The sequence below is a fragment of the Zalophus californianus genome, chromosome 1, assembly GCF_009762305.2.
Source record: "Zalophus californianus isolate mZalCal1 chromosome 1, mZalCal1.pri.v2, whole genome shotgun sequence".
Taxonomy (NCBI): domain Eukaryota; kingdom Metazoa; phylum Chordata; class Mammalia; order Carnivora; family Otariidae; genus Zalophus; species Zalophus californianus.
In genome coordinates this window covers 177922301-177940850 of record NC_045595.1, presented here as the reverse complement: position 1 = coordinate 177940850, position 18550 = coordinate 177922301, and the positions used below count along the sequence as shown (strand labels likewise).

Here is an 18550-nt window from a genome sequence, read left to right as displayed (position 1 = left end):
ATTGTTAGCTATTTACTATTATTTTTATTTTTTAAAGATTTATTTATTTATAAAAGTGTACATGCATGTGCAGGGGTGGAAGGGCAGAGGGAGAGGGAAGGAGAGTCTCAAACAGACTCCTCACTTAGTGTGGAGGCTGATGCAGGGCTTGATCTCACGACACTGAGATCACCACCCTGAGATACGACCTGAGCGAAAATCACGAGTCCGATGCTTAAGTGACTGTGCCACCCAGGTGCCCCAATTTACCTTTAGCTGAGAAGGATAAATTAAGTGTGGCTAGGCAGAAGCTGGATATATTTGTGCATGTGGAGCTATGCATTCCTTTTCTGGGTCTATCCACCCTTTTCAAGACCATCCTTCCTTTTACTAGAGCTAATTCTCTGACCTTTGGTCTCCTCCTACCCTAGCTGCCAGTCCATGGCCTAACTTCATATTTAAATTTCCAAAATGGTTTTCTTGATTCATTAGATCCTTAGTTAATTACTTTCTATCCCCAGCTCTGATTTAAGAATTTTATGCTACATTATCATTCACTTGTTTTCATGTTGCTTTGCAATTATCACATACGTATTTTTTATCTGTATGTTTAATCTCCTCCAAATAAATTGCAAGCTCTTCAAAATCACTACAGGTACTTACTACTTCTTTGGAACTTCCTCTATACATATTCAGTATTATGAACAAATGTTTTAATTAATAATTTATGTATTTGAAAGAAACCTATATTAGAAAGAAGAATCCACATCCTAGGTGTTTTCCTTTTTTTTGTTGTGATTTTTCTCAATTTGTCTCTATTTCTCTGTGGCTTCTTTCACTGTGACTCTCCTACCCTTTCTTTGCCTGAATTTATAAATATACATATGTGTGTATACAAATAAACACACAGACATACATGAACATATATATAATCTATATGAATAATATATCTAGAGGCAATAGTTTCTAAGAGGGGTAATGTATAACTTTTCATATAATCAACCTCTAAATTCCTTTATTTTTTCTTTAGGTAAAGACAGCATCTTAGGAAGCTAGAAAAGTAAGGTGTCCTTAAAACCATCAATACAGTACTTTTATATATGTATAAAAGGTAACAACTGTATGTCAAAGACAGTGTTTGTGTCTCTGTGCCGTCAATCACCTTCCCCCTTTTATTAGTCTCAGATAGAAGATAAACAACAAGACTGACAGTTTTGTGTCCTTTGCCATTTTGTGTCATCATCACAGACAAGAGGATATTATGTCATCATTCAAGACTGTCACATTTAGTGTATTCTATTTGTCTAAAAGACTGTTTTCCTCATAATCCGCATAAATAAATACACAAATCACCTATTCATTACATATTATTTTATTGTGGAAATATTTCCCCATAATATAATGTCCTCTACCGTAGATGAGAGCATTTATGCTGTTACCAAAGCCTCCAGAATATAGAAATGTTTTGTTTTAATTATTTCTCAAATAAATGAAAGAATAAATATGACAAGATACGTAGATTTTCTTTTTCAAAATTCTCTCTATATTATAAAGAAATTGTAATAAATTTCTACATCTCTATAACATGTAAATCAAACTGAATTTTGATATTTTAAGTATAAACCCATGAAGTATTTAGTACTACAATAAGAAATACTTTTTAAAAATTTTAAATTACATTTATTTTATAGGGGAGAGGATATTTCTTTAAACAATGTTTGTTCAGAAAATTGATATCTGAGCTGAAATAGTGATAAAAATAGTGAAATGGAAAGGCTTTTTAATATGATTAATATGATAATCACAGCTTCCTTTTTCTCTTTCTACTTTTTGGAACTTCATCTACTTCCACATTGTCTTATTTCCACATTTTATTTTGAGATTTTATATAGTATATTTATTGCCAAAAAAGAGTCTAAATAATGAAGTGGCTCTATAACTAGTCAATAACCAATTTCAATAACCATATAATTAAGTACTAAAAACATAACTTGCTATTTATATTTTCTAAAGTTTTAATATTGTAAGTTAGTTGCTGGAAATGAGAAAATTCAGAAAAGTACAAAAAGACAGGAAAAAAAAAATCACCTGAAATCCCAACAGTCCAGTAAGTACCTTTCTATTCTATCATAAAACTGACACCAATCTGAACACTTAATTTTGCATCCTTCTCTTTTCAGTTAGGGTTATATCATTTCCCTATGTTAAAAATTATCTAAGTGCTTAAAATGTGAAGGCTTCTTAATAGTCTATCAAAAAGTTTGTTTCCTAATGTTGGATATTAAGTTTACTTATACTTTTTTTAAAAAGATTTATTTATTTATTTTAGAGAGAAAGAGAATGCTCAAGCAGGAGGAGGGGTAGAGGGGGAGGGAGAGAATCTCAAGCAGACTCCCCAGTGAGTGCAAATCCCTACAGGGCTCCATCTCATGACCCAGAGATCATGACCTGAGCCAAAATCAAGAGTCAGACACTTAACAGACTGAGCCACCCAGGCATCCCCTAACAATTTTTCTGTTGCAATATCATGTGGAAGATAAATTGGTTGGTTATAAAATTTTTGCCTTATAACCTTTCATTCTCAAAGTTTGTGATGAAATTGCTCCTTTTGTTTCAGGGAGTCAATACATTTTAGAATGAAAAAATAGATTAATTTTAGCCATAGAAATTATTCTACTAATGTGTCTTTAGTTACATTTGTCATAATTTTTCTCAGTAATTTCTCTCTGTGTGTTTGTACACACACACAAAAGACTATATATATTTGTATTTTCTCTTGTTGCTTGTACTACCTTTTATTTTGCATTTATTTTGCATTCTAAGAGAGCTCAAATTGGTTATCTACATCATGTTTCCATTTTTCACTACAATGATATGGTTTTGACTGCTGCCTTTACTTTGAACTTGAATTCTTTTGTATTTTTAATCTGCTTTTTTTATCATATCCTGTTTTCATTATATTTCAGATAATCTTTCCTCTGTGTATTTCTGCTCTTTTTAAATGAAGTTTGTATCTTCTTGTAGCCTACTGAGGGTTGCAAATGCTTGTCTAATAATTTTTCTGGTTCCTATAGCAAATACTATAATAATTCTTTGGGATTATGTCCCTTTCTTTTAATCAATAATATTTTTCGTGGGACCTATGTTATTTTTTATTTAACTCATTTTTGTCAGTTACAGCAATGCTAGCTTCATTAACAAACAAACTCACAAATTTCAGGAGTCAATAATAACAGGATTTTAATTCTCTCTGACACAGTATTCAATATAGAAGCTTTAGTGTCCTGTGGACTTTCATTCTGTGAGGATTCAGGAACCCAGGGTTCTTCAATGTCATGGTTCTTCAGGAACCCAGGGTTCTTTCATCATCCAGAGCTGTGAAATCCTCCACTTTCAAAACAGGAGAAGGGAGAAGAGAGGATGGAGAAACTCCACCAACTTCTTAAAAGCCTTCAGCAATGAAGTGAAGTATGTTACTACTCACATTTCATTGACTAAATCTACTCACATGGTTTTACTCCAGAGTAAGGGGATGCTGAGACCTGTAGCCTTTCATTGGACAACTACCTGCTGAATTTAATATGGAATGGAGAACACTTTTTTTTCTTTTTGATTGAAAACTAGTCATCCTAGCCTCATTGATCCTTTAAAATGGAAAGACCTACCAGATCTAATGCATGATGGCATTTAATATGTGAATATTGTTACCAAGTGACTTCTTATTCTAAAACCAGATGGTAGGTAAATATGCTAGCTCCTAGCACAATGCCCAGTGTCTAGCTTGCTTAATTGCAAATAGCCCTGTAGGTCTTAGATGGGATCTCAACTGTCCTAACTTTCTCTGGGATCTCAGATATTCCTAACCAATCAGAATTCAGTATCACTGCAGTTCTCATGGTGTGTTGCTACCAAAGCTCTCCCAGTTTCTCCCATCTTCTGCCTACATTTTACCTGAGCATTCCGAGCCCCCTCAAATACAGTGTACCACTGCCACTTCTAGATCCAATTTGGATGGCAAGATATTACTTTTATTTTGCCTAATGGGTTATTATAACACAAGATCTCTGGAGCTCAGTGGGAAAAGGATGGTTTGTTTAAAAAACCAGCACTAACTTGGTGTTTGAAGGCTTTTTTTATTATTACTATACTTTTTTTCCAGTAGAGAAATCCCAGAAAGTATTTGCATCATAGGGTTGTTCTATGTGTTGAGAGATATATAAAGAAAATACAGTTTTATAGAAGATTACTTCTAAACATGTAATTTTCCTATTTTCTCCTACATCGGAAGGCTATTTTTTTATACACTCTTCCCTTTCATATTTTCTTCATTATCTTGGCGCAAGCTCTCTAAGAGAGAGAGCCAGGATCTTTTGCACAGTGTAGGCCAGTTGTTAAACTGCCTCAGTCTCCAAGGCCAAGGCAAGCTCAAAGCCCAACAGTCTAGATCTCAGAGCTTCATATGAAAGCTGTGGGGTCAGTAAGTACAGGAACCTTTAAAGTAGTGTATATCATGCTATGGGTTTCCCTCCTGAGAATTAGCAAGAGTAGTGTGTGTTCACTGTTTCTCTCTGGGTTTCAGAAGGCAATTCCACAATATATCTCATTTCAACCCAGCTACAAAGTAGGAATTCAAGGTCACTACTGAGCCATTATATTTAATGCAATCAAACACAATGTATTCTTTTATTATAGATTTCACATGATGTGTCTAATTTGATGTATACCTTTTTCTCATCTTTTCAGTAATTTTTGGAATATTACTTGCATGGATTAGTGAAAAAAGAGTCCTTTTCTATACTTACTCCTAAAAGCCTTTTATAAAATTAGCTTTTATCAGTCACTCCTCATGTGTCCTTGGCTTCTCAACTTCAATGATTTCAGTTGTGCATTGGATCTTTGTCTGACTTTATTTCAAATTGCACCTCTCATTTATTTATTTATACAATTATTTATATATACTACAAATATACACAGAAGTCTATGTACTTATATAAATTATATGAACTTATATATATAATATAAATAAGCATATCTATATTATATATAATACTGTATATATGGTATAATATAAACTTGTAAAATTTTTTACTAATTTTACACTTTAGTTGTAGTGACATATTAAGATATGTTGCCTCTTCTTTTTTATAATCACTGAATTTATCTGCCTTTTGCTAAAATTTGTTATAAACAAATTTTGAGTGCCCTACATTTTTACCTATTGGTAGGCTTCTGAAAGTTAGCATATAATTTAATATGAGTTAGCAGTTTAAAAAAAAACAATTTAGACAACTAAGGTAAAGAAAAATCAAATTATATAATATAAAGAAAGAAAATTCAAATAGTTTAGTAAATGCTTCAATTTAAACCAAGAAAGTCATATGTCATCCTTCAAGTCTTGCAAATTCTATATGGTAAATTGTGATTTATTTTTATTACTCTGAGATTCATTACATTCCATTGAATGTTCAATTTATGCAAGAAGTATTTTAGAAACAATATTCATGATCAATACTAATTTGCTGATTTTTCAGAGACAGTATTTATATTTTGGAAGATTCACACTCATCTCCTCCACAGAAGGGGAAAAATAGTAAGGCATGGAAAACCTGAGGAAGGAAGCAAGATCAAGACTAAATTAGTAAACTTTCAGTCACAAAATGTATTAGCTATGAAAAAATCAAATACCTTTCATAGAATTCTATGAGCTATTATTAATGAAATATATATTAGATGTTTTTTATGATTATGCCTGAATTTCAAAAATATAAAAATTATTTTCTTAAATGTATTAACAGATTCCTAGATTTTCAAACTTTGTGTAACGTAGAAGATATTTCACCTAATAACGACGTCCTCTAAATAAAGGCAAAACCAGGAATATTTAATCTAAATTTCAGGCTTTAGGAAATGAGACTGGTATCACTAGAAATGAGCACAACATAGTATTAAGTCATTTTCTCTCTCTTTGTTGCAAATACTAATTCAAGGCTTTCACAAGGTATGAGACCCTATAAAGTTACAAGATCACAAATACCAAAGGCTGGTTTCTCTATCTAATGAAGGCAAATGTTTTTCATTCCCAATGTACCTTTGTATATGCATTTCCATAATAGAATGACACATAATCTTCTTGTCTCTTTGATTTAAACGCTCCATGAGAGTTATACCACATGGTTACCTATGGTGGTTTTATGGATGTAAAAAATGAATTTCATATGTCTATGAGGAGACCAATATACTGTAGGTTGTTGGAAAGAATGAGAGCTTACAGAAACTGTTCAGTTCAAATACCACATCATGTTTTTGTTCTATGAATCCAGGCAAATAGTGAGTTGTATCAAATTGTGAACTGTATCAAATGCTGAAAGATATTTTCTTGAGGAAAATAAGAAATAATGTGACAAACACCTAGGGAAGTACTGTTTTGAAGAGCAAACAAAATCCCCACAAACTTTTATTCGTGGGAGATTAGTTGGATATGCCATGAAAGAGAGGTATATACAAAACAACTTCCAAAGGCCAAAGTTGCTGCAAGACCTAAGAAAAAGGCCAACAAATCCAGCTTGACAAGAAATGGCTTATGAAGGGGACTTACCAACAGAACATGTCTTGCACAACCTTAAGATAAGTAGATGTCCACAACCCAGTCTTCTATAAGATCTACTTTTATAGCCCTACAGGCTGGGAGTACAAACGGGGGGCCACCCAAGGGGGCAATGTTTCCCAACAGGTGTTCTCCAGGGTAGATTAAGGATGTTATGCCCCCAGGGTATACTTAAGGGTGTGGTTAAACAAAAGGAAAGAATGTGTGTGTGAGGGGATGTGCTTAAGATTTCAGGTCGCAGGACAGTCATCATGATGGATTTGTCCAAAATGACCTTAGTCTGGCTCACACAACAGGGAAGAAAAGTTTTTTTCTGTATAAGATCTTTAAAAATGTGTATGAGAATGTTGTAATTATTAAATTTTGATTATCATCTACTAACAATCTTTCCTTATAAAACTACCCACATTAGACATTGAATGGTAAAATGTATTAAATGCAGTTGTGTGATCATGTTAGGATGAGGATTTTAGTAAACATGGTCTTTATTTACTAAATGAGAATGTAGTTGCACAGATAACAGCATTTGAGCATTCTCTATATGTAATGAATCAGAATTAACATTTATAAATTATATTTGTAAATGTAGTTAATTATTAATTAAATTGAATTAAACAATAATATGATTAATAAATTATATAAACTTTGAGGTGTAAGAAAATTCTGAAGACTGAAGTTGCTAAAATTGTATGTTTCTACTTTACTTGCAGGACATGTTTTATTGATGTGTTGCTACTAGTAATGGTATATTTATTTGATTTTTTTTCAAATGCAGAATATACCAAGTCTGCATAGAGTTGAATCTTTTGGTATTTTAGGTCTAAATTTTATACACTAAGCTTCTGTTATGTTCTTATGTCCTCCGACAAATGGTATATTCTTTTCTCCTTAACCTATTTTTTTGAAGAGAGAAATACAGTTAATAAGAATAAAATGCCTCTATTTTTTAATCTAGGCAAGAGGATATTGGGGAAAGAGAATCATCTTATTCAAGAATATTTTATATATTACAACTTTATATGTACATACATAAACACACACACACACACACACACACACACACACACACACACACGCTGCTTTCCCTAAATACTTGCTTTTACATGCTCATTCATTTGATGGGAATACTGAAGCCTAGGAGAAAGAGAAACCATTTTGAAAGTATTCATACTAATTTTCTAACGATGAAAATTTTGAAACACATTTAGTTATCTGAGTAATTCTTGTTGAATTATTAACTTATAAGTGACATTATTTTCAGCATAAAATTCAGTAAAATTTGAGTTACATACTGAGTGCAAAGTGTAATTCATATCAGATGATTTTAAGATATGGATGAATAATACCATGAATAAAATTAAGGTATAACTCATTATTTGGAAGCACCTTAAAAATCTACCAAAATTTTTTTAATAGATGAAAGCATACATAGGGTATAATATACCATTGAGTTAGTGATTCCTGATCACTGAAATCAGGAATTTAATTATGATTGAATACATTTAGGAATTGAATTTATGATTGAAAGTAATGAATGTTACTCCTAAGAAATTTTAAAAACTCACTTGGACATAGTCTCCTGCAATGTGCGAAAGACATTTAAACATCCCTGACAAGAGACCAGGTAGCCATTACTTGAACTACTTCTTTGACAGAACTCAGTATCTCATGAGCTTGCTGAATACAGTGGTGAAGAGCTCAATAGATAAAAAAGCAGTCTCCATGTTAAACCCAGATCAACCTCTCACTACCTTCTAATATTCAATGAATTTTGATAAATATGATTCCCCATTCACGTGCCAGCCTTCCTCTACCCTGCATGTTCTCTTTTCCAGTGAAAACATCCCCAGATTTAAATATACATATGTATTTGTATATATCTATAAGTTCATATATGTATATATAATGTTTTACAAAGTTGGAAATACTTTTATTCTTTCTCAAAATGTAGTATACAGATTGTCAGAGAGATGAAATCAGTGTATACTGATAATACATGGGTGAGGGTGTGTGTGCGTGTGTGTGTGTGTGGTAGCAGCGTTTTCTTTCTCAGTAGTTACCTTAGTGAAAATTTATTTGGAATTCCCAAATGAGAGTTGACATTTTAGAGGATTTGTCATTGTCTAAAGAAAATGTAGAATTGTTTCATAATTGAATTAGAGTTACATTAGTTTAAGAAGATATATAGAATTTTATTTCAAATTAATATCAGAATTTAGATGAAATGAATATTGCATATTCTATTTGGCAAATATGTACACATATATGTATGTAATTAATACACATCTATAATTAATATAAACCATCCTGAATATTTTTTATTCTAGAAACTTACTTTAGTAGAAAATTAACAATAATTGACCTCCCATTTTCTAAAACTACAGTCATGCTCATAGCTTAGAGGATGGCATAGTCAATAGAAAGTAACTATGGTGTTATTTTCATAGATATTTCTTCTTTTCTGAATCTAAAGCAGTGTTGAGAATATTCATAAAGGATATTCATAATTATTTTTCATAATTTAGTACTTTAATGGAATTTTTTTATCAAAATACACCAAAGTTATGACTATTTTAGAGAAAGCATATGAGCTACAGTTTTCCAACATTCCTGGATATCTACATTAATTTTTTATATAGAAACATCAGTGCATATAGATATAGTGGTACAAATAATCCTACAGTAGCAATGCAGAAACTAACCTCTCACTAATCTCTCTCCTTCCTGTGCATACAGCTAGACTACATTTGCCAGCCTCCCTTGAAGTATGGCTGTGGGCCTGAACAGGAAATGGGAACTGAGGTAGCATATGTACTTCTCAGCCTCTGCCATTAAAATTTCTTACATATGCCTCCCCAGGCTCACTTTCTCTCAGAAGTTTTTCACAGTCAAAAGTTGAAGATGGTAGCTTATGTCCCTAATACTTCTATAGTGTACATTGCCCTCCACCAATGGCCTTGAGCAATCCTTTACTGTTATGTATTAAAGAAACTTCCTATTACTTTAAGCAACCCTGCATCCAAAAGCAAATTCATATTGTAAAATCAGTGGGTATAAGGATATCTAGATGGTTAGCTAGAGATAGAAAGGAACATTTAAGTATACTTGCTTTGGCTTTATGAAGTTCTTTTTGCCATATCACATTGTCAAAGTAGGAGTGAGGTAACTATCTTTAAGAGAAGGAGAAAATTTTCAGCGCCCGAATCCATAGATTTAGAAGGTTTACAAGGCATAGGCCACTATAAAGTTTAGGATGGTATCTCTACTGTCTTAGATATTTAAAATTCATTTACATAATTCAAATTATATTAAAACATAGGAAGAGATTTTGAATGGAGTCTTAGGAAGAATGAATTTTGTTTTGTTTGAATTGTGAAAATATTTATTATATTTTATTTATTTTGATCTCTATTGATGATATTTTAGTATTATACAAGTAAGAAAAAAATTAATTATTTAGAACCTAAAAATCAAAAGCAGCAAACTCCTTTTTTTTATGGGGGGAGGGGCAAAAGGAGATGGAGAGAGAGAATCTCAGGCAGGTTACAGGCCCACCAGATGCGGGCCTTGATCTCTCGACCTTGAGATCATGACCTGAGCCAAAATCGAGAGTCAGGCACTTAACCAGCTGAGCCACCCAGGCACCCCAAAAACAGCAAAGTTCTTTTAATTTAAATTTTACAAAATGAAAATTTATCAGGTCCAAGGAATCTATTAGAACATAAAATTTTCAAAGTCATTATCATGTTAAAATGGTGTGGGTTTTTTTGTTTTTTTGTTTTTTAGCATAATGTCCTCACTTATCCTACTCTATGACATGATTTAGCAGGTGCCCCTTCATTTTAATCATTTGTACTTCCACTTGTTTATTCATTCACTTTTCCAATAGAGAGAATGGGAATTACAGTTAGAACGCTACGTGATTTACTAAGGGCAGTAGGAAACAGTCTCATCCATGGCTGGATGTTCCAAGAGATGACCATATAATAAGACAAATGCTACATATCAGCATATAAATGCTGGACCACGTTATGTTCACTCTTCATCTCATTGGCTCAACAAATGATTATTGAGCTTCATGCATATTCCTGCCCTGGAAGACTAAAGGGAGGCATGAATAGAGTTGGAGGTGGACAGCATAGAGGAATCTATCAAGAAAGCAATATGTTAATTAATTTGAGTGATAAATATGACCTCGAGACATGCAGAAGAAATAATAATACCTTTAGGTAAGGAGGCATGGATCACTTGCCATGTTTGAACACATACTCATGTGCTTTTAAATTATTAGGCATTTTGAGGAAGAATAGGGAAATAGAAAGGTAAACATTTCAGATATTTAGGGACTTATGTTACATGATGAACAGTTTAAATGTTATGTTGTAGAAGAGATAATAGGGAAAGGCAAAAGGCATATTATATAAGTGGTTACAGTCAGGGCTTTAGGAATTTAATAGAGTAGAAGCATGGAGTTTCAATCAGGACAGATCATGAGGAGGACATTCTAAGGAAGAGGGGCAAGCTTGGCAAAGACAAGAAGATTCGAAAGTAGAAATATCATAGAATTTATATTTATTCATCAAACATATTAATAAATTTTCCATAACCAAGTGTATTCATTATTAGGATATTTGAGGGATCATAACATTTTGTTTTTTCAATTGTTTCATAATAATAGACAACAGTTATAGGAATGATAGTAGTGAATTTTTGTTTTTATACATTTGAAGTAAGAAAATCTGGGGTTTAAAAATTGAAATTCTATCATTGGAAAAAAACTTCCTTCAAATAGTGTCATAGTTTCCAGATTTATTGCTTGGGTTCTGTTCACATTTTCTATTCTAAAACTCCATTTATTATGGTTTCAGTAAAAATTCAGTCCAAAATGAAACTTGGTATACCAAATAGCAGCTCTGGAGCAATGGTTGTTTTTACCAATTTTCCAGAAGATTGATTTAGATTGTTTTGTGTTGTATGACTGTACAGAACAAAACAGAAAAGGATTCACTAGCTTGATATTTTATTCTGTCTGTGTTAACTCCTTTATTTCAACCCATAGTGTGATTACAAATAAACACATACTGATTATAGCCAGTATTTGATTATACTATTAACAAGTAAAATATTTGGGGTATTAATAGAATAACACTTTTATAAAAAGAATGAGTGGCTAGATTTCCTTTTTTTAATCTCTTTTACAATATCTAGAGACATATTGTGACATTGTACGTGTCAACATACCAATCATAAGTTCTGACAAGAGTTAAGCCTTGGATCTGTGGCTTATTGGAAGGCTATTAGAGCTTAATTTGACTTATTTTTTCTTTCTGATTTAGTAAATTTTCTAATTAGTAGAAAAATCATTCTGGTATACCAAATATAAAGGTTTAATTCCTTGTTCTAATTCTTACCCTTGGACATAATAGAGATTTGAGCTGAAAAAACAGGGGCTAGCAGATTGCATGAGTCTGCCTAGTGAACAGTTCTAGAGAGATCAATAAGGGTGAAACTGAGTAGGCGGTTAGCTGGGGTCTACATGGAATATGTGCAGAGAGCAGGCCTGTTGCAGAAGCTGGGAAGTAGAGCAGAGTGCTGGTCTGGGCAACCTTAACACAACAAAGCCAGAATCAAGGGAAGGAGTCTATTATTAAGCAGCAGGCAGCAAAATAAACTTGATATTGAATGAAAGACCGTGGGAAGCATTCTTAGGCACAACTTTCCCATAGGCAGAACTTAGCTTTATTGTACTGACACCTCTAAACTCTCTATCGGGACCAAGGGAGGACACAGCTGGGTGGTAGGGCTTGAACTGAAAACAAAGAGAATGAAGGCTGATACATCTATAGTTCTTGAAATCCAATCACATCAGTGATGTTAAACTTCACAAAATGCAAGTTAATGGTTGAATAATGTTTTTTTAAAACTTCTAAATGTTTGCACTGATTGATTTGGCTAAGTCTATGGTGTAGGATGGTATGCTTCTGGAAACTTACGCTCAACATTGAGAATTTAAGTAGCCAAGAGGACACTTCAAATTACTTCTATCACCCTGATGTGGGTTTTTTCCTCAGTACCTGTTTACAAAACATAGTGAATTATAATGATAAAATTATTCATTATATAATATCCATGTAATATAAAAAAATTTCTGAAATGATGTTAACATGTACAGTTATAGAATATTATATGCAAAAGGTTGATGGTCCGCGTATTAAATTTAATTCAGTAAGTTATTAGTGGGCATCTATATGTACCCTGATATGTGTAAAGCCTCATGGGAAATATAGAGAGAAATAACATCATCTTTATTTGAGGAAGTTTTAGGTAAAATGAGACCCAGGAAAAAAAAATACAAAAACAATGAGATTTTGTTTTTGCTGTATTTTAATAATCTCTTCAAAGTGATTACATAACGAAATATTTTTTATCATTATTTAAGCACCATAAAGTGTGACATGAATTACCACTTACTGGAAACCAACTTAAAGATATTTGAAAATGTTTCTGGCAAGAAGTTTGTGATCATCTATAAATAAATAACACTTAAGGAAGGAAAACAATTAATATAAATATGCACAAATTGTTATCAGCTTCTTAAACGAATAATGTCAGACAAATCAAATAATACTAATTTTATGAAGTTAATTCAGTTTAAAACTAATTAATATACAATTTATTAACTACATCAGTAACTTTAGTTAGAAAAAAAAAGAAAGGAATTAGTATAAAATGTGACTAAAATCATCCAAGTAATTGCCTTGGAAATTTTTATTTTATCCAACATGGATCCCAGATATTCATTTGTGTGATTGATGGACCATTTAGAACCAATAGCATATTGGGAAAATAATTTTTATCCAGCATTAAGTACTATTTAATAGATTCTTACTCATTGGTCAGTGCTTCTTTTTTGCAGCTAAGATTAAATCCTCCAGAGCTCAGCGTTTTGAGTCATTAAATCACCTCACCAGTGGGTGGAAGGCACCTAATAGCTGATGAGGCGTGACCTCAGAGTAGCCCACTTTCCCATTAGCTCATTTTTAAACTCTGAGATGTGTGAGCAATTACCTTTCATTCTCTTATTACACATACTCATTTCTTCTGTTCAATTATTCCTAGGGTGATGTTTAAAATCTTTTTTTTTTGAAATGAGATGTTTGAGCTTTTTTTTTTTTGAAGTTATTTAGATAACGATGGACATCCTGTGGTCGCAAAGGAAAGTTTGTGTGTGTGTGTGTGTGTGTGTGTGTGTGTGTGTGTGTGTGTGTTTTAAAGATTGAATTCACTTCAGCTAACACTATCACAATTCTTTATTTAGGTTCACTATATGTTTGGGACTATGTGGAAAAGTTAAATAATACGGATTTTCTCTCATTAGCTACTGCTTTTTGTGTTCACTTTAAAACCATAAGCTAACATGACAATAGCTTCAGAGATCACTCATTCAGTATTTCAGATCATTTTCCAATGAACTATCACTTTGTTAAAAATTTTCGTAGCATGATGTTTCTAGCTCTTTTATGCTCAACAGTGTCTAAACGGGATACTTTTTTTCTTCTTTTTTTGGCTTCTCTCCCATGGGGGAGCCTGTGGAGATATATTCAAGAGGACTTCCTAGTTCAGTTCTTTTTCACTCTGCTCTTATCATATACAGACAGAGTTTGGCTCTCAGTTTCATTTCAATAGCCATTCACTGAATACCTCCTGTGCAGATAGTGATGGTACAGGGCGCGGACATGGGGAAGACATGGATCCCGCTCACAGGGAACCCACTGAGTTATAGTATATCCCTCTATGGACTTGTGAAGGTTTTCCTTTATTCTTTCAGACTGGAAAGGTTATAAAATGAACTGCAGATGACATCATAAGTATTTACAAGCTTGAAAAGATAAATGCTATAGATGTATGATTCGTCTAAAATATTCAGTCGAATCAGAGTGTCCTTAGGCAGCTTTTTGTTTCTTTGTTTTTGCAAATGAATTATCAAGGAAATTCACACAATAAATAGTCCCTTTGCTAATTGTGCCAGTTTCCTGGTTCTTGGAATTATGTTTTCAGGTTTTGAATATATATTTGTGTATTTTAATTCTCTAAACCATATTCTTTATCCTTCACTCAGTTATTATTATCTCCACCTAACATCGAGCAGACCAAAGCACACATTTAAGTGATTTCCTTAGGTTCATCTGGTTAATCAGTGACTGAGTTTACATTAAAATGCAGGTATTCTGGAGGCACCTGGGTGGTGCATTTGGTTCTTAGTTTTGGCTTAGGTGATTCTTAGTTTTGGCTTAGGTCATGATCTCTGGGCTGTGGTATGGAGCCACAGGTGGGGCTCAGCACTCAGCAGGGAGTCTGCTTGAGATTCTCTCTCTTCCTCTCCCTCTAAACCCCCCAACAACCTCCACACTCTCCCCTACCTCCCTCTCTCTCTCAAATAAATAAATAAATCTTCAAAAAAATTACAGGTATTCTGTTTTTCAGAGCCTAGTTTTTAGTCAGGCTGGTACTAATCATATAACAACTCAAAATATTATATGATTTGGTAAGCTAAATTAATTGAGACATTTCAGACACTGAAAATTTAGATTTAACATCAGGATTCTAAACTCAAAATATTTTAACATATCATTGAGATTTATTTTAAGGGACTTTACATACTACATGAAACCATTTAGTTCTCATCATAATTGGAAGATGAAAATCAGGAATTATCATCCCCCGGAAATCTGACTTTATACAATTGCCTAAAATGTTTTGATTCCCAAGTCATGGCCTGTAGCTTTACTCCACGAAAATGGTTTAAATATGAAAGTTTTGTATTTGTATATACTGAGAGATTCAGTTGATTTTAGTGATATTATATAGTTTCCACAAATTGACCAAAAGAGAGTTAAATTCCTTTTGCTAAGATTCACTGAAAATTGTAAGCTCTGTCTCTCTGTCAGTGGGAACTGTGTTAGAAGAAATGAAATTGAACACAGGGGGTAAGTAACAAGCTTTACCCATATAGTATCATGGCAGAAACCTGGGGTTTTCCCTTTTGGTGACCTCTCTTTTGAAGAAACAAGAAATACATGATAAATGTTTTTCTTAAATAAATCACAGCTTTGAAAAGTGGTTGATATAGCCTGAGGTTCTATTGGGGAAATAACGAATCTGTGTCCCACTGTTTTCGTCTAGCAACTGAATAAGGCATATATATATATTAGTGTGTGTAGGAGATAGAATATGAAATAGACATTTCAAAAAAATATCTATTATATCTTAATGGAGTAACAAATGCAATCATTATCAGACTTGCCTTACATTTTATGTTCAATAAAATTAGTTTCAAAAATATTTGTAAGTATATGTCTCTTTATAGAATTAGAATTAATAAAGAATGGTAGCAGAGGGACTACAATCATTAAGGTGTGTGTTATTGGAGTATCTGGGAGGATGATTTCTTTTAAATATATTTAAAATCACAAAATTTAGAATTTTCCCAATATTACATATTGTATTATTGCCTGCTCCTTTCACAAAGCATATAGGGAAGGTACAGTAATTAAAGAATATTTGATACTTGGGATTCCCCTCCGGCCCTGTGGCAACGTGTATAATGAATTCTAAGCTTTGATATCATGACAACTTCCCCTATTTCTTAAAATGTACATATAGTTTTTTTAATTGAGTTTTGTTTTGTTTTGATTTTTAGAGTGGGGGAGGGGCAGAGAGAGAGGGGGAGAGAATCTCAAGCAGACTTCCTGCTGATCTCAGAGCCCGATGCAGGGTTCGACCTCACAACCCTGAGATCATGACCTGAGCAGAAATCAAGAGTCAGACACTTAACCAACTGAACCATCCAGGCACCCCTTAATTGAGGTTTTATTGTAGTTTCACATTCAGTTGTGAGAAATAATATGGAGAGGTCTCATGGACCCTTGACCCAAATAACATCTTGCAAAGATATCTCGACTAAGAAACTGACAGTGATGTAGTTCACCAATTTTACTTGGGTTTCACCAGTTTTACATGTACTCATCTGTGTGTGTGTGCATGTGTGTGTGTGTTTAGTTCTATTTGATTTTATTTCATGTGTAGTTTCATGTATCCATCATCACAGACAAAATACAAAACAGTGTCATCACCGCAAGGATCTCTCGTGCTGTCCTTTCATAACCACATCCATGTCTCTCCCACTCCCTCCTATCCCTTATTAAACACTAATCTCTTTTCCATCTTTATAATTTTATTATTTCAAGACACTATATAAATGGATTTCATCTGTATTTATAGAGTTTTTGAGTGTATTACTTTGTATATTTTCTTAGTAGTTGCCCTGGGTATTGAAATATGCATATGTGACTTACCACAGTAGCAATGGCTTACCACTTTGAGTATAGTATGGAAACCTTATTTATCTTTGGTCCCTTTGTCCTGCCCACTTTGCACTTGTCTTGAGTATCCGTCTACATTTGTTCAACATTGCATCGGTGATGTTGTAATTTTTGTTTCAACTATCATATAATGAAGACAACAAAGAAGAAGGATACTCTATATTGGATTTACCCATGTTTTTGTTCTTCCAGTTGTTCCTTCTTCCTTCCTGATGCTCCAAGATTCCTTTTTTTCTGCTTAAAGAACTTAACTTTTCAAGACAGATCTGCTAGAGAAACATGTTCTAGTTTTCCTTCTTCTAAGAATACTTTTATTCCCTCTTGATTCTTGAAGGTTAGTTTCCCTGGATAAGAATTCACTGTTGATAGTTCTTTTCTTTCAGCACCTGAATAATGTGCCACACCCTCTGGCCTCCATAATTTCAAATGAGAATTCTATTGTCATTTAAATTGATAGTCTCTTATAGGTTATATGCCTTTCTGTCTGGCTGCTTTCAAGATTTTTTCTGTGTCTTTCAGTTTAATTTTGATGTATTTGATATGGACTTTTTTGGGTTTATCATATTTGAGATTGATTTGTCTTAGTGATTCTGTACATCTATTTCTTTAGGCAAATTTGAAGTTTTGGGCCATTATTTCTTCAAATACTCTTTCAGTCCCAGTCTCTTTCACCTATTTGAGACTTGTATGGTACCAATATTAGATATTTGGTTATTGTCCCACAGGTCTGTGGCTCTTTTTTTTTTTCCAATCTATTTCCTTTCTCTTATTCAAATTGAGTGAATTATATTGCTTTAAGTTTATTGGTTCCATCCTCTATTTCATCCCTACTGAATTATCACGTCAATCTAGTGAGGTTTTATTTTAGTTATTATAATTTTGAATTCTGTAATTTTCATCCTATTATTTTTATTTATAACTTCTTTACTGAGATTTTTCTATTTTTTGTTTCAAGATAATTAGTGATTGCTCAAGTATTTTTATGATGACCTTAAATTACTTCTTAGATAATTACATTTGTTTCATTGATTATTTTTGTTCATTCAAGTTATGATTTTACTGGCGTTTGGTGTGACCAGTTTTTATCACATCCTGGACATTTTCGCTCTTATGTTAGGAGATTCTGGATCCTATTTTAATCTTCTATTCTAGGAAGCAGTCATCCTGTTTAGGTTTAGCATACAGGTCCTGGCTTACATTTTCAGGTCATGGTTAAACTAACAATTTACTTTTCAAAGCCAAAGGATGCTATTTAGTCAGCTCGAGGTGTCTAGTTCTACTGGGGGTTGGACTGGTCTCCACCTATGCCACTTAACGAGGCAGAGGAGCTTCCCCAAGTCAGGCTGCCTGATGGTTCTAGCAGGGGTAAGTGGTTCTCTAGCTCATGGGAGGTCGCTTTAAGGGTGGGGTATTTGTCAGAGATGGATCACCCCTCCGCCCCTGCTGCCCAATTGATCACTGTCTTTAGGCCTTGAAGGGGAGTCTCCAGCCCAGTGGAGAAAGATTGCTTTCCATGGCCACTTGTAGTCAGTGATGCTCCCACTTGATTCCCCTTGCAGGTAGTCTAGTTTCTCCCAGAGATGCT

The 18550-nt window shown here is 33.3% G+C and overlaps 1 protein-coding gene across 6 annotated transcripts in view; it reads left to right on the top strand.

Annotated features, from left to right (window-relative positions):
- The window catches only part of CADM2 (cell adhesion molecule 2), a 1065941-nt gene that overhangs the window by 870123 nt on the left and 177268 nt on the right, over window positions 1-18550 (top strand). The gene's annotated exons all lie outside the window — the stretch shown is intronic.